This window comes from Bubalus kerabau, chromosome 5 (genome assembly GCF_029407905.1).
Source record: "Bubalus kerabau isolate K-KA32 ecotype Philippines breed swamp buffalo chromosome 5, PCC_UOA_SB_1v2, whole genome shotgun sequence".
Lineage (NCBI taxonomy): Eukaryota > Metazoa > Chordata > Mammalia > Artiodactyla > Bovidae > Bubalus > Bubalus kerabau.
The window spans coordinates 61,017,802-61,034,501 of NC_073628.1; the positions used below are offsets into that span (position 1 = coordinate 61,017,802).

The 16,700-nt window shown below is 37.7% G+C and overlaps 1 long non-coding RNA gene across 1 annotated transcript; it reads left to right on the forward strand.

Moving 5' to 3' along the window:
- Nucleotides 1-196: 196 nt before the first annotated feature.
- LOC129652809 (uncharacterized) lies at nucleotides 197-1,101 on the forward strand. Its single transcript, XR_008714747.1, has 3 exons — nucleotides 197-312; nucleotides 435-487; nucleotides 986-1,101. It is a non-coding gene; the product is annotated as an uncharacterized LOC129652809 (long non-coding RNA).
- Nucleotides 1,102-16,700: the final 15,599 nt, after the last annotated feature.

The window sequence follows — 16,700 nt, forward strand, 5'->3', positions numbered from 1 at the left end:
GGTATTTTCAAATGAGTCACTCATTTGCATCAGGTGGCCAAAGTATGAGAATTTCAGCTTCAGGATCAGTCCTTCCAATGAATATTCAGGACTGATTTCCTTTCGGATGGCCTGGTTGGATCTCCTTGCAGTCCAAGGGATTCTCAAGAGTCTTCTCCAACACCACAGTTCAAAAGCATTAGTGTTTTGGTGCTCAGACTTCTTTATGGTCCTGCTCTCACATCCATACATGACTACTGGAAGAACCATAGCTTTGACTAGATGGACCTGTGTTGGCAAAGTAATGGCTCTGCTTTTGAATATGCTGTCTAGGTTTGTCATAGCTTTTCTTTGAAGGAGCAAGCATCTTTTAATTTCATGGCTGCAGTCACCATCTGCAGTGATTTTGGAGCCCAAGAAAATAAAGTCTGTCACTGTTTCCATTGTTTCCCCAGCTATTTGCCATGAAGTGATGGGACTGGATGCCATGATCTTCATTTTCTGAATGGTGAGTTTTAAGCCAGCTTTTCCACTCTTCTCTTTCACTTTCATCAAGAGACTCTTTAGTTCTTTGCTTTCTGCCATAAGGGTGGTGTTATCTGCTTATCTGAGGTTGTTGATATTTCTCCCGGCAATCTTGATTCCAGCTTGCATTTCATCCATCCCAGCATTTCGCATGATGTACTCTGCATAGAAGTTAAATAAGTAGAGTGACTATATACAGCCTTGATGTACTCCTTTCCCAGTTTGGAACCAGTCTGTTCTTCCAAGTCTGGCTCTAATTGTTGCTTCTTGACCTGCATACAGAGTTCTCTGGAGCCCGGTCAGGTGGTCTGGTATTCCCATGTCTTTCAGAATTTTCCACAGCTAATTGTGATCCACAAAGGCAAAAGCTTTGACATAGTCAATAAAGCAGAAGTAGATGTTTTTCTGGAACTCTCTTGCTTTATCAAAGATCAAACGGATGTTGGCAATTTGACCTCTGCTTCCTCTGCCTTTGTTACAGGCCAGCTCTCACAACTGTACATGACCACTAGGAAGACCATAATTCTTTATTGTATAAAGTTAATGAAAGAGTCAAAGATTTATATCTGTTGTTGTGCAAATAAAGATGTTAAAAAAAATAAGATCAATAAATCTTTGGTCATTTCATTGGCCAATTGTGTCTTCTTTTGTCTGTCATATTAAGAGCTTCTAATATGTCTCAGGTGATTGATCATTTGCAATAGAAGTGAAAATTTTAGCTATATAATTCCACAGATTGCTTTGGAAGGCAATAAAACATAAAATTGATACTGTTTGATCTTTTTCACAGTTGTTCCTTTATGGAAAATAAACTTTAAAATGCCATTATGGAATATAGTGAAGTGATCTAAATATTTACAATTATAAGAAAAGGTTCAAGAATGGTGTACTTGGCAAGTATTTCTAAATTGTACACAATTTGTTAAAAACTTAGTAAAATACCATTTATCATTTTAAAAAAGAAAATACTCAAAAAGTTGTTGGTAATTTTTCTTGATCTCTCTTTTTCAATATTGTTTGAAAAACAGGGTTTTATAATTTAATATGATAAATTGAATATCATTTAAGGACTGGCTTTGACTTACAAACCACAAAAGTATGTTTCACTCTATTTTTTATAATAGTTCAATATTAAAAAAAAAAAAAAGAATCATGAACCCTTTGGCTCTGATCAATTAGAGAAAAATTTTGGCTGCTTTTTTAAAAATCTACTTTTTCTATGGCTGTAAAACAAGGCAAGTTTTAGGGCAACATTTACCTTGAAGATATTTGACTTGTTGAAATTAAGTCTTTTCTTAGAAATGTGCTTTCCACTGCCAAGATAAGAGCACAGAGTAGTACAGGGACTTTTATTTGATTATATTTTTCTTTCCAGTGGTATTTTTTTCCCGTGAGGTACCTGGAAATTCCCCAGATTAATAAAATAGTATCAAAAATATAATAAATAATTATAATGTACAATCAAATTACATAAGAATTGAAAAAATATCCTCTCTTCATTAAAACTTTTTAGGAATGGAAAGTTTATAAGGGATTATCTCTTGAATGCTGGAGAAAAATCATGCCACACACTCCATTACCAAAAATAACATTACTGAAGACAAACAGCATTACTCAGTGTAATGATAAGGCTGACAATTTACAGGACAAATTGTGTGGAAAAGTTAAGCCATTTATGCCTTACACACACACACACACACATATATATGTGTGTGTCTCTGTTTCTCTATTGATGCCCTGTAAATAAATCCTTTGGTATCATCTTTCTAGATCCCGTATGCATGTGTTAGTATACAGTATTTAGCTTTCTCTTTCTGACTTCCTTCACTCTGTATAAAAGGTTCTAGTATCATCCATCTCATTAGAAATGACTCAGATGCATTCCTTTTTATGGCTGGATAATATTATATTGTTTATATGTACCACAACTTCTTTATCCATTCATCTGTTGATGGTCATCTAAGTTGCTTCCATGTTCTAGCTATTGTCAACAGTGATGCAATAAACACTGGGGTACATGTGTCTGTTTCATTTTTGGATTCCTCAGGGTGTATGACTAGGACTGGGATTGCTGGGTCATATGATAGTTTTATTCCTACTTTTCCAATGATTCTCCATACCATCTTCCATAGTGGCTATATCAATTTGCATTCCTACCACCAGTGCAAGAATATTCCGTTTTCTCCACACCCTCTCCAGCATTTACTGTTTGCAGACTTTTTGATGACAGCCATTCTGACTGGTGTGAGGTGATATTTCATTGTAATTTTGCTTTACATTTCTCTAATTATGAGCGATGTTGAGCATCTTTTCATGTGTTTGTCAGCCATCTGTATGTCTTCTTTGGAGTAATGTCTCTTTAGGTCTTTTCCCCAATTTTTCATTGGTTGATTGTTTTTCTAGTATTGAGTTGTATGAGTTGCTTGTATATTTTGGAAATTAATCCTTTGTCAGTTCTTTCATTTGCTGCTATTTTCTTCCATTCTAAGGGTTGTCTTCTCATGTTGCTTATAGTGTCCTTTCCTGTGCAAAAGTTTTTGAGTTTAATCAGGTCCCACTTGTTCACTTTTGCATTTGTTTCCATTATCTAGGAGGTGGTTCATAGAAGATCTTCTTTTGATTTATGTCATCAAGTGTTCTACCTATGTTTTCCTCTAAGAGTTTTAGAGTTTCTGGTCTTGCATTTAGGTATTTAATCCATTTTGAGTTTTGCTTTGTGAATGGTGTTAGGAAAGGTTCTAATTTCATTCTTTTACATGTAGCATTCCAGTTTTCCCAACACCACTTATTGAAGTTGCTGTCTTTGCTCCATTGTATATTCTTACCTCCTTTGCCAAAAATAAGGCACCCATAGGTGCATTGGTTTATTTCTGGGCTTTCTATCGTGTTCCATTGGGTTATATTTCTGTTTTTGTGCCAGTACCATACTGTCTTGATGACTGTAGCTTTGTAGTATAATCTGAAGTCAGGAAGGTTGATTCCTCCAGCTCCATTCTTCTTTCTCAAGACTGCTTTGGCTATTTGGGGTCTTTTGAGTTTCCATATGAATTGTGAAATATTTTCTTGTAGTTCTGTGAAAAATGCCATTGATAATTTGATAGGGATCACATTGATTCTGTAGGATAGTCATTTTCACAATATTGATTCTTCCTACCCAGGAATATAGAATATCTCTTGATCCATTTATGTCATCTTGGATTTGTTTCATCAGTGTCTTATAATTTTCTGTATACAGCTATTTTGTCTCCTTAGGTAAGTTTATCCCTAGATAATTTTTTTTTTTTTTTTGCAATGGTGAATGGGATTGATTTCTTATTTTTCTGACATTTCATTGTTAGTATATACAAATGCAAGTGAATTGTGTGTTTATTTTGTATCCTGTGACTTTGCTATCACTGATTATCTCTAGTAATTTTCTGATAATATTTATAGGGTTTTCTATATGTAGTATCATGTCATCTGCCAAACAGTGAGAGCTTTATTTCTTCTTCTTCTTCTTTTTTTTTTTTATAATCTGGATTGTGTTTCTTTCTTTTTCTTCTCTGATTGCTGTAGCTAGGACTTTCAAAACTATGTTGAATAATAGTGGTGAAAGTGGACACCCTTGTCTTGTTCCTGATCTTACGGGCAATGCTTTCAGGTTTTCACCATTGAGAATAATGTTTGCTGTTGTCATGTTGGCCTTTGCTATGTTGGCCTTTGCTATGTTGAGGTTGGACTGTGAAGAAGGCTGAGCACCAAAGAATTTATGCTTTGGAACTGTGGTGTTGGAGAAGACATTTGAGAGTCCCTTGGACTGCAAGGAGATCCAACCAGTCCATTCTGAAGGAGATCGGCCCTGGGGTTTCTTTGGAAGGAATGATGCTAAAGCTGGAACTCCAGTACTTTGGCCACCTCATGCGAAGGGTTGTCTCATTGGAAAAGACTCTGATGCTGGGAGGGATTGGGGTCAGGAGGAGAAGGGGACGACAGAGGATGAGATGGCTGGATGGCATCACTGACTCGATGCCCGTGAGTCTGAGTGAACTCCGGGACTTGGTGATGGACAGGGAGGCCTGGCATGCTGAGATTCATGGGGTCGCAAAGAGTCAGACATGACTGAGTGACTGAACTGGACTGAACTGAACTGATGTTGAGGTAGGTTCCTTCTATGTCTATTTTTTTTTTTTAATTTTATTTTATTTTTAAACTTAACATAACTGTATTAGATTTGCCAAATATCAAAATGAATCCGCCACAGGTATACATGTGTTCCCCATCCTGAACCCTCCTCCCTCCTCCCTCCCCATTCCATCCCTCTGGGTCGTCCCAGTGCACCAGCCCCAAGCATCCAGTATCGTGCATCGAACCTGGACTGGCAACTCATTTCATACATGATATTTTACATGTTTCAATGCCATTCTCCCAAATCTTCCCACCCTCTCCCTCTCCCACAGAGTCCATAAGACTGTTCTATACATCAGTGTCTCTTTTGCTGTCTCGTACACAGGGTTATTGTTACCATCTTTCTAAATTCCATATATATGCGTTAGTATACTGTATTGGTGTTTTTCTTTCTGGCTTACTTCACTCTGTATAATAGGCTCCAGTTTCATCCACCTCATTAGAACTGATTCAAATGTATTCTTTTTAAAGGCTGAATAATACTCCATTGTGTATATGTACCACAGCTTTCTTATCCATTCATCTGCTGATGGACATCTAGGTTGCTTCCATGTCCTGGCTATTATAAACAGTGCTGCGATGAACATTGGGGTACTCGTGTCTCTTTCCCTTCTGGTTTTCTCAGTGTGTATGCCCAGCAGTGGGATTGCTGGATCATAAGGCATGTCTATTTCCAGGTTTTTAAGGAATCTCCACACTGTTCTCCATAGTGGCTGTACTAGTTTGCATTCCCACCAACAGTGTAAGAGGGTTCCCTTTTCTCCACACCCTCTCCAGCATTTATTACTTGTAGACTTTTGGATCGCAGCCATTCTGACTGGTGTGAAATGGTACCTCATAGTGGTTTTGATGTGCATTTCTCTGATAATGAGTGATGTTGAGCATCTTTTCATGTGTTTGTTAGCCATCTGTATGTCTTCTTTGGAGAAATGTCTATTTAGTTCTTTGGCCCATTTTTTGATTGGGTCATTTATTTTTCTGGAGTTGAGCTGTAGGAGTTGCTTGTATATTCTCGAGATTAGTTGTTTGTCAGTTGCTTCATTTGCTATTATCTTCTCCCATTCTGAAGGCTGTCTTTTCACCTTGCTAAGAGTTTCCTTTGATGTGCAGAAGCTTTTAAGGTTAATTAGGTCCCATTTGTTTATTTTTGCTTTTATTTCCAGTATTCTGGGAGGTGGGTCATAGAGGATCCTGCTGTGATGTATGTCAGAGAGTGTTTTGCCTATGTTCTCCTCTAGGAGTTTTATAGTTTCTGGTCTTACATTTAGATCTTTAATCCATTTTGAGTTTATTTTTGTGTATGGTGTTAGAAAGTGTTCTAGTTTCATTCTTTTACAAGTGGTTGACCAGAGTTCCCAGCACCACTTGTTAAAGAGATTGTCTTTAATCCATTGTATATTCTTGCCTCCTTTGTCGAAGATAAGGTGTCCATATGTGCGTGGATTTATCTCTGGGCTTTCTATTTTGTTCCATTGATCTATATTTCTGTCTTTGTGCCAGTACCATACTGTCTTGATAACTGTGGCTTTGTAGTAGAGCCTGAAGTCAGGTAGGTTGATTCCTCCAGTTCCATTCTTCTTTCTCAAGATCGCTTTGGCTATTCGAGGTTTTTTGTTTTTCCATACAAATTGTGAAATTATTTGTTCTAGCTCTGTGAAGAATGCTGTTGGTAGCTTGATAGGGATTGCATTGAATCTATAGATTGCTTTGGGTAGTATACTCATTTTCACTACATTGATTCTTCCAATCCATGAACATGGTATATTTCTCCATCTGTTAGTGTCCTCTTTGATTTCTTTCACCAGTGTTTTATAGTTTTCTATATATAGGTCTTTAGATTCTTTAGGTAGATATATTCCTAAATATTTTATTCTTTCCGTTGCAATGGTGAATGGAATTGTTTCCTTAATTTCTCTTTCTGTTTTCTCATTATTAGTGTATAGGAATGCAAGGGATTTCTGTGTGTTGATTTTATATCCTGCAACTTTACTATAGTCATTGATTAGTTCTAGTAATTTTCTGGTGGAGTCTTTAGGGTTTTCTGTGTAGAGGATCATGTCATCTGCAAACAGTGAGAGCTTTACTTCTTCTTTTCCAATTTGGATTCCTTTTATTTCTTTTTCTGTTCTGATTGCTGTGGCCAAAACTTCCAAAACTATGTTGAATAGTAATGGTGAAAGTGGGCACCCTAGTCTTGTTCCTGACTTTAGAGGAAATGCTTTCAATTTTTCACCATTGAGGATAATGTTTGCTGTGGGTTTGTCATATATAGCTTTGATTATGTTGAGGTATGTTCCTTCTATTCCTGCTTTCTGGAGAGTTTTGATCATAAATGGATGTTGAATTTTGTCAAAGGCTTTCTCTGCATCTATTGAGATAATCATATGGTTTTTATTTTTCAATTTGTTAATGTGGTGTATTACATTGATTGATTTGCGGATATTGAAGAATCCTTGCATCCCTGGGATAAAGCCCACTTGGTCATGGTGTATGATCTTTTTAATGTGTTGTTGGATTCTGATTGCTAGAATTTTGTTAAGGATTTCTGCATCTATGTTCATCAGTGATATTGGCCTGTAGTTTTCTTTTTTTGTGGGATCTTTGTCAGGTTTTGGTATTAGGGTGATGGTGGCCTCATAGAATGAGTTTGGAAGTTTACCTTCCTCTGCAATTTTCTGGAAGAGTTTGAGCAGGATAGGTGTTAGCTCTTCTCTAAATTTTTGGTAGAATTCAGCTGTGAAGCCGTCTGGACCTGGGCTTTTGTTTGCTGGAAGATTTTTTATTACAATTTCAATTTCCGTGCTTGTGATGGGTCTGTTAAGATTTTCTATTTCTTCCTGATCGAGTTTTGGAAAGTTGTACTTTTCTAAGAATTTGTCCATTTCTTCCTCGTTGTCCATTTTATTGGCATATAATTGTTGATAGTAGTCTCTTATGATCCTTTGTATTTCTGTGTTGTCTGTTGTGATCTCTCCATTTTCATTTCTAATTTTATTGATTTGATTTTTCTCCCTTTGTTTCTTGATGAGTCTGGCTAATGGTTTGTCAATTTTATTTATCCTTTCAAAGAACCAGCTTTTGGTTTTGTTGATTTTTGCTATGGTCTCTTTTGTTTCTTTTGCATTTATTTCTGCTCTAATTTTTAAGAGTTCTTTCCTTCTACTAACCCTGGGGTTCTTCATTTCTTCCTTTTCTAGTTGCTTTAGGTGTAGAGTTAGGTTATTTATTTGACTTTTTTCTTGTTTCTTGAGGTGTGCCTGTATTGCTATGAACTTTCCCCTTAGGACTGCTTTTACCGTGTCCCACAGGTTTTGGGTTGTTGTGTTTTCATTTTCATTCGTTTCTATGCAAATTTTGATTTCTTTTTTGATTTCTTCTGTGATTTGTTGGTTATTCAGCAGCGTGTTGTTCAGCCTCCATATGTTGGATTTTTAAATAGTTTTTCTCCTGTAATTGAGATCTAATCTTACTGCATTGTGGTCAGAAAAGATGCTTGGAATGATTTCTATTTTTTTGAATTTACCAAGGCTAGCTTTATGGCCCAGGATGTGATCTATCCTGGAGAAGGTTCCATGTGCGCTTGAGAAGAAGGTGAAATTCATTGTTTTGGGATGAAATGTCCTATAGATATCAATTAGGTCTAACTGGTCTATTGTGTCGTTTAAAGTTTGTGTTTCCTTGTTAATTTTCTGTTTAGTTGATCTATCCATAGGTGTGAGTGGGGTATTAAAGTCTCCCACTATTATTGTGTTATTGTTAATTTCTTCTTTCATACTTGTTAGCATTTGTCTTACATACTGCGGTGCTCCCGTGTTGGGTGCATATATATTTATAATTGTTATATCTTCTTCTTGGATTGATCCTTTGATCATTATGTAGTGACCATCTTTGTCTCTTTTCACAGTCTTTGTTTTAAAGTCTATTTTATCTGATATGAGTATTGCTACTCCTGCTTTCTTTTGGTCCCTATTTGCATGGAAAATCTTTTTCCAGCCCTTCACTTTCAGTCTGTATGTGTCCCCTGTTTTGAGGTGGGTCTCTTGTAGACAACATATGCAGGGGTCTTGTTTTTGTATCCATTCAGCCAGTCTTTGTCTTTTGGTTGGGGCATTCAACCCATTTACGTTTAAGGTAATTACTGATAAGTATGACCCCGTTGCCATTTACTTTATTGTTTTGGGTTCGAATTTATACACAATTTTTGTGTTTCCTGTCTAGAGAATATCCTTTAGTATTTGTTGGAGAGCTGGTTTGGTGGTGCAGAATTCTCTCAGCTTTTGCTTGTCTGAAAAGCTTTTGATTTCTCCTTCATACTTGAATGAGATCCTTGCTGGGTACAATAATCTGGGCTGTAGGTTATTTTCTTTCATCATTTTAAGTATGTCTTGCCATTCCCTCCTGGCTTGAAGAGTTTCTATTGAAAGATCAGCTGTTATCCTTATGGGAATTCCCTTGTGTGTTATTTGTTGTTTTTCCCTTGCTGCTTTTAATATTTGTTCTTTGTGTTTGATCTTTGTTAATTTGATTACTATGTGTCTTGGGGTGTTTTGCCTTGGGTTTATCCTGTTTGGGACTCTCTGGGTTTCTTGGACTTGGGTGATTATTTCCTTTCCCATTTTAGGGAAGTTTTCAACTATTATCTCCTCAAGTATTTTCTCATGGTCTTTCTTTTTGTCTTCTTCTTCTGGGATCCCTATGATTCGAATGTTGTAGTGTTTAATATTGTCCTGGAGGTCTCTGAGATTGTCCTCATTTCTTTTAATTCGTTTTTCTTTTATCCTCTCTGATTCATTTATTTCTACCATTCTATCTTCTAATTCACTAATCCTATCTTCTGCCTCTGTTATTCTACTATTTGTTGCCTCCAGAGTGTTTTTAATTTCACTTATTGCATTATTCATTATATATTGACTCTTTTTTATTTCTTCTAAGTCCTTGTTAAACCTTTCTTGCATCTTCTCAATCCTTGCCTCCAGGCTATTTATCTGTGATTCCATTTTAATTTCAATATTTTGGATCAATTTCACTATCATTATTCGGAATTCTTTATCAGGTAGATTCCCTATCTCTTCCTCTTTTGTTTGGTTTGGTGGGCATTTATCCTGTTCCTTTATCTGCTGGGTATTCCTCTGTCTCTTCATCTTGTTTAAATTGCTGAGTTTGGGGTGTCCTTTCTGTATTCTGGCAGTTTGTGGAGTTCTCTTTATTGTGGCGTTTCCTCGCTGTGTGTGGGTTTGTACAGGTGGCTTGTCAAGGTTTCCTGGTTAGGGAAGCTTGTGTCGATGTTCTGGTGGATGGAGCTGTATTTCTTCTCTCTGGAGTGTAATGAAATGTCCAGTAATGAGTTATGAGATGTCTATGGTTTTGGGGTGACTTTGGGCAGCCTGTATCTTGAAGCTCAGGGCTGTGTCCCTTTGTTGCTGGAGAATTTCCTTGTTATGTCTTTCCCTGGAACTTGTTGGCCCTTGTGTGGTGCTTGGTTTCAGTGTCAGTATGGAGGCGTTTGATGAGCTCCTGTCAATTAATGTTCCTTGGAGTCAGGAGTTCCCTGGAGTCAGGGTTTGGACTTAAGCCTCCTACTTCCAGTTATCGGTCTTAATTTTACAGTAGTTTCAAAACTTCTCCTTCTATACAGCACCACTGATAAAACATCTACGTTAAAGATGAAAAGTTTCTCTACTGTGAGGGTCACTCAGAGAGGTTCACAGCGTTACATGGAGAAGAGAAGAGGGAGGAGGGAGTTAGAGGTGACCCAAATGAGATGAGGTGGAATCAATAGTGGAGAGAGTGGGCTAGCCAGTAGTCACTTCCTTATGTGCACTCCACAACTGGACCGCTCAGAGATGTTCACGGAGTTATACAGGGAAGAGAAGAAGGAGGCAGGAGACAGAGGTGGCCAGAAGGATAAAAGGGGGAAATGAAAAGGAGGGAGACAGATCCAGCCAGTAATCAGTTCCTTAAGTGTTCTCCACCGTCTGGAACACACAGAAATTCACAGAGTTGGGTAGAGTAGAGAGGGGTTAGGGAGGAGATACAGGTGACCTGGTGGAGAAAATGGAGAGTCCAAAGGGAGAGAGAGCAGTCAAGCCAGTAATCTCGTACACTAGTGAAAAAGGGTCCTGAAGATTGGGTTCTTAAAGGTATAAAATTGGTAACAAATACATAAAAACAAAAATTAGAAATCTAGAGTAGAGTTTGGAATTTCAAAAATGCGATGTTAATGAAAAGAAGAAGGAAAAGAAAGAGAGAAAAAACGAACAAAGAAAAACAAACAAGGTCATGAAAGTAATAAAGAAACTACAGGTACAAAATTGATAACTAATACCAAAAAGCAAAAATTAAAAATCTAGAGTAGAGTTTGGAATTTCAAAAAGACAACGTTAAAAAAAAAAAAAGAAGAAGAAGAAGAAAAATAAAGAGAGAAAACAAACAAACCAACAAAAACAATGTCGCAAAAATTATAAAGAAAATACAGGTACAAAATTGATATCAAATACCAAAAAGCATAAATTAAAAATCTTGAGTAGAGTTTGGAATTGCAGATATACGATGTTATATAAAAGAAGAAGAGAAAGCAACAGAGGAAAAAAAAAGTCACAGAAATTATGAAAAAAACTATAGGTACAAAATTGATAACATATATCAAAAGGCTAAAATTAAAAATCTAGAGTAGAGTTTGGAATTTCAAAAATACAATGTTAAAGAAAAGAAAAAAAAGAAAAAAAAAAAAACCATGGTCAAAAAATTATAAAATATATATATGAAGTTTGCTGAAGAAGAAAAAAAAAATAGGGTCTTTTTTTTTTTTTTTTGCAAAGTAATAGTTATAAAAGTGAAAATTAAAGGTCAATAGAGGACTTAAAAAAAATTTTTTTTTAATTAAAAAAAAAAAAGAAAGAAAGATTGATCGTAAAAATAGTAAAAATATATCTAGGTCTTTCTCTGGTTTTGTTGTGAGTATTGTGGGTTCAGTTCATTTTTGGCAGTTCCTTAGTCCGACTTATATTTCTCAAGATCTATAGGCCCCTTCCTATGTAATCCGTAGTAACCACAGGGTTTTAATCTATGGCCTGTAGCTTCCAAGGCGTTTCCCTCTGTTATAGCTTCTTCTGTTTGCTGGTCTCCTCAGTGTCTGGTTCCCACCCTGACACAAAGGGGATGGTTGAGGACACTATTTTTTTTTTTTTTTTTTTTAATTTAGGCTCACTTGTTCAGCCGCGCTGTGGGGAGGGAGGGAGGGATGCTGCAAACAGATAACACTGGCGTGCGCTCGCAGTGCCTCAGCCACACTGGGTCTGCCCCCTGCTCACGGCGCGTGTAGCCTCCCTGCCCACACTGCTTGGGCTCTAGGTTGTTCCGCCGGGAACAATCAGAGGCCGGCCCTGGGCTGAGCTCCCAGGTCCAAGCCGCTCAGGTTCAGGCACTCGGGTAGTCCTCAGAGGCGCAGACTCGGTTGGGCCTGCGTTTTGTGTTCTTCCCAGATCCGAGCAGCTGAGGTGATGAGGTGTTTGGCGGGCGCCAATGCTGCGACTTATCGCCTCCCCGCCACTCGGTTATCTGGGTGTAAAACCGGCGCACCTTCTCAGGCAGATGTTGACCGTCCAGACCCCCAAGAAGTTTTAGTTAGCAAAGAAGCCTGCTTACAGTTTTATAGATAATGTCTCTCTGGGGCTGCGATTGCCCCCTTCCGGCTCTGGCTGCCTGTCACCGGAGGGGGAAGGTCTGCAGCCGGCTATCTCTGTTCAGTCCTTTGTTCTGTGCGCGGGCCTGGCGGTGTCTTAGGTTAGGGCTGGCTTTTCGCGTGGTAGATATCCCACAGTCTGCTTTGCTAGCCCAAATTATTTCGCTCAGATAGCGCTCAGGACATTCGGCCCGATTCTTACTCTAAGGGACACAGCCCGCGCCGCACTTCCCTGCCCAGCCCCCGCTTGCTAATGCCATGTGCAGGCGTCTGCGCAGCTTCTCCGCTGGGGGAGTTCCCGTAGGGCTCACAATCCGCGATTTTTAATTGTTTATTTTTTTTCCCCTCCCTTTTATGTTGCCCTCTGTGCTTCCAAAGCTCGGCACAGATTCGGCAGTGAGAGGGTTTCCTGGTGTTTGGAAACTTCTCTCTTTTTAAGACACCCTTCCCGGGACGGAACTCCGTCCCTCCCTCTTTTGTCTCTTTTTTTGTCTTTTATATTTTTTCCTACCTCCTTTCGAAGAGTTGGGCTGCTTTTCTGGGTGCCTGATGTCCTCTGCCGGCATTCAGAAGTTGTTTTGTGGAATTTACTCGATGTTTAAATGCTCTTTTGATGAATTTGTGGGGGAGAAAGTGTTCTCCCCGTCCTACTCCTCCGCCATCTTGGCTCCTCCCCTTCTATGTCTATTTTTTGAAGACTTTTAATCATACGTGAGTGCTAACTTTTCTCAAAGGATTTTTGTGCATCTATTGAGATTGTCATATTGTTTTTTACCTTCAATTTGTTAACATAATGTATCACATTGATTGATTTGCATATACTGAGAATCCTTGCATCCATGGAATAAACCCAACTTGATCAAGGTGTATGAGCTCTTTAATATGCTGTTGAATTCTTTTTACTAGAATTTTTTTGAGGATTTTTACATCTATGTTCACCACTGATATTGGCATATAGTGTTTTGTTTTGTTTTCTCTGTCTGGTTTTGGTATCAGAGTGATAGTAGCGTTGTAGGATGAGTTTGGGAATGTTCCTTCCTCTGCAGTTTTCTGAACGAGTTTTAGAATACTAGGCATTAGTTCATCTCTGAACGTTTGATAGAATTCACCTGTGAAGCCATCTGGTCCTGGGCTTTTGGTTTTTGGGTAGATTTTTGATCACAGCTTTGATTGCAGTGCTCATAATTGGATTGTTCATAATTTCTATTTCTTCCTGGTTCAGTATTGGAAGATTGAACTTTTCTAAAAATATGTCCCTTAGTTGTTAATAATAGTCTCATAATCCTTTGTATTTCTGCATTGTCTGTTGTAAGCTCTCCTTTTTCATTTTTAATTTTGTTGATTTGACTATTCTCTCTTTTATGCTTGATGAGTCTGGCTAAAGGTTTGTCAATTTTGTTTATCTTCTCAAAGAAACAGATTTTACTTCTATTAATCTTTATTATTGTTTCATTTCTTTTTCACTTATTTCTGCTCTGATCTTTATGATTTCTTTCCTTCTAGTTATTGGTTTTGTTCTTCTTTTTCAGTTTCTTTAGGTATAAATTTAGGTTGTCTATTTGATGTTTCTTGAGGTAGGATCATATTTCCATAAACTTTCTTCTTTGAACTGCTGCATCCCATAGGTTTTGAGTTGTGCTTTCATTGTCATTTGTTTCTAGGAATTTTTGTATTTCCCTTTTGCTTTCTTCAGTAACTGGTTCATTATTTACAAACATATTGTTTAATCTCCATGTGTTTGTGTTTTTTACAGTATTTTTTCTCATAATTGATATCTAGTCTCATAGTGTTGTGGTCGGAAAAGGTGCTTGATACAATTTCAATTTTCTTAAATTTACTGAGGCTTGATTTGTGACCCTGGGTTTCCTATCCTGGAGAATGTTCCACAGGCACTTGAGAAGAAGGTGAATTCTTCTGCATTTGGATGTAATGTCCTGAGGATATCAATGAGATCCATCTCATCTAATGTATCATTTAAGACTTGTGTCTCCTTATTAATTTTCTGTTTTGATGATCTGTCTATTGGTGTAAGTGGGATGTTAAAGTCTCCTACTATTATTGTGTTTCTGTCAATTTCTCTTTTTATGTCTGTTAGTGTTTGTCTTATGTATTGAGGTGCTCCTATGTTGGGTGCATAGATATTTACAATTGTACGTCTTCCTCTTGAATCTATCCCTTGATCATTATGTGGTGTCCTTCCTTATCTCTTGTAACATTCTTTAAGGTCTACTTTGTCTGATATGAGGATTGCTAATTGAGCTTTCTTTTGCTTTCCATTTGCATGAAATGTATTTTTCCATCCTCTCACTTTCAGTCTATATGTGTCTTTAGGTCTGAAGTGGGTTTCTTTTAGACAGCATATATATGTGTCTTGTTTTTGTATCCATTGATCCAGTGTGTGTATTTTGGTTGACGCATTTAATTCATTTATATTTAAAGTAATTATTGATATATATATATATATATATATATTTCTACTGCCATTTTCTTAATTGTTTGTGGTTTGCATTTGTAGATCTTTTTCTTCACTTTTATTTCCCAACTACATAAGTTCCTTTAACATTTGTTGAAAGCTGGTTTGGTGGTACTGAATTCTCTTAACTTTGACTTGTCTGAAAAGCATTTTAATTTCCATCAATTTTGAATGATATTCTTGCTGGGTAGAGTAATTTTGGTTGTAGATTTTTTTTTCCCCCCTTTCAGCATTTTAAATATATCCTGCCACTTCCTTTGGCATGCAGAGCTTCTGCTCAAAGATCAGCTGTTAAACATATGGGGTTTCCCTTGTATGTTACTTGTTGCTTTTCCCTTACTGCTTTTAATATTCTTTCTTTGTGTTTAATCTTTATTAGTTTGATTAGTATGTGTCTTGGTGTGTTTCTCCTTGGGTTTATCCAGATGAGACTGTCTGCACTTTGTGGACTTGATTGACTATTTCCTTTTCCATGTTGGGAAAATTTTCAACTATAATCTCTTCAGAAATTTTCTCATATCCTTTCTTTTTCTCTTCTCTTCTTGGACCCCTATAATAAAATGTTGGTGTATTTAATATTGTTCCAGAGTTCTCTGAGACTAACTTCAGTTCTTTTCATTCTTTTTACTTTATTCTGCTCTTCAAGCAATTATTTCCACCATTTTATCTTCCAGTTCATTGATCCATTCTTCTGCTTCAGATATTCTGCCATTGATTCCTTCTACAGCATTTTTAATTTCAGTAATCCTTTTGTCTCTGTATGTTTATTCTTTAATTCTCCTGGCTCTTTGTTAATTGATACTTGCATTTTCTCCATTGTGTTGGCAAGGATTTTGATCATCTTTACTATCATTTTCTGAATTCTTTTTCAGGTAGTTTGCCTATTTCCTCTTCAATTATTTGGAATTCTTTGTTTCCTGATTGGTCATCATTTGTGCAATACTCCTCTGCCTTTTAATTTTTTTTTTTTTTTAACTTATTGTGTTTGAGGTCTCCTTTTCCCAGGCTTCAAGGTTGAATTATTTCTTCCTTTTGGTTTCTGCCCTCTGAAGTTTGGTCCAGTGGTTTGTCTAAGCTTCCTACAGGTGAGATTTGCACTGAGTGTTTTCTTTTTTTCCCTCTGATGGTCAGGGCTGAGTGAGGTGGTAATCCTGTCTGCTGATGATTAGCTTTGTATTTTTGTCTTGTTTGTTGTTTGAATGAGGCATCCTGCACAGGGTGCTACTGGTGATTGTGTGATACTGGGTCTTGTACTCAATTGGTTTCCTTTGTGTGAGTTCTCACAATTTGACACTCCCTAGGTTTAGTTCTCTGGTAGTGTAGGGTCTTGGAGTCAGTGCTCACACTCCAAAGACTCAGGGCTTGATCTCATACCTTTGATCTTAAGCATGATGCTGTATCACATTGGGGTTGAAGGCAGTGAGGAGAAAAGCAATAAGAAAAGATATACTTGTCTTTTCTCCTTGACGCCAGTTCATTTGCTGAGGTCCAGGTTGAGGAAGAGGCAGTTCCCACTCTGTTAGTCACAGAAGCTCTCACCTTCCCACTAGTCTTCACCTGTCTCTTCTGGGGCAGAGCTGGCAGAAGAGGGAAACAGTGCTTTCTGCTAGCAGCAGGCTCTCAGGAGAAGACTTCAGTTCAGTTCAATTCACTCGCTCAGTCGTATCCAACCCTTTGCGACCCCGTGAATCGCAGCAGGCCAGGCCTCCCTGTCCATCACCAAGTCCCAGAGCTCACTCACACTCACGTCCATCGAGTCGGTGATGCCATTCAGCCATCTCATCCTCTGTTGTCCCCTTTTCCTCCTGCCCCCAATCCCTCCCAGAATTAGAGTCTTTTCCAATGCGAAAACTCTGCGCATGAGGTGGCCAAAGTACT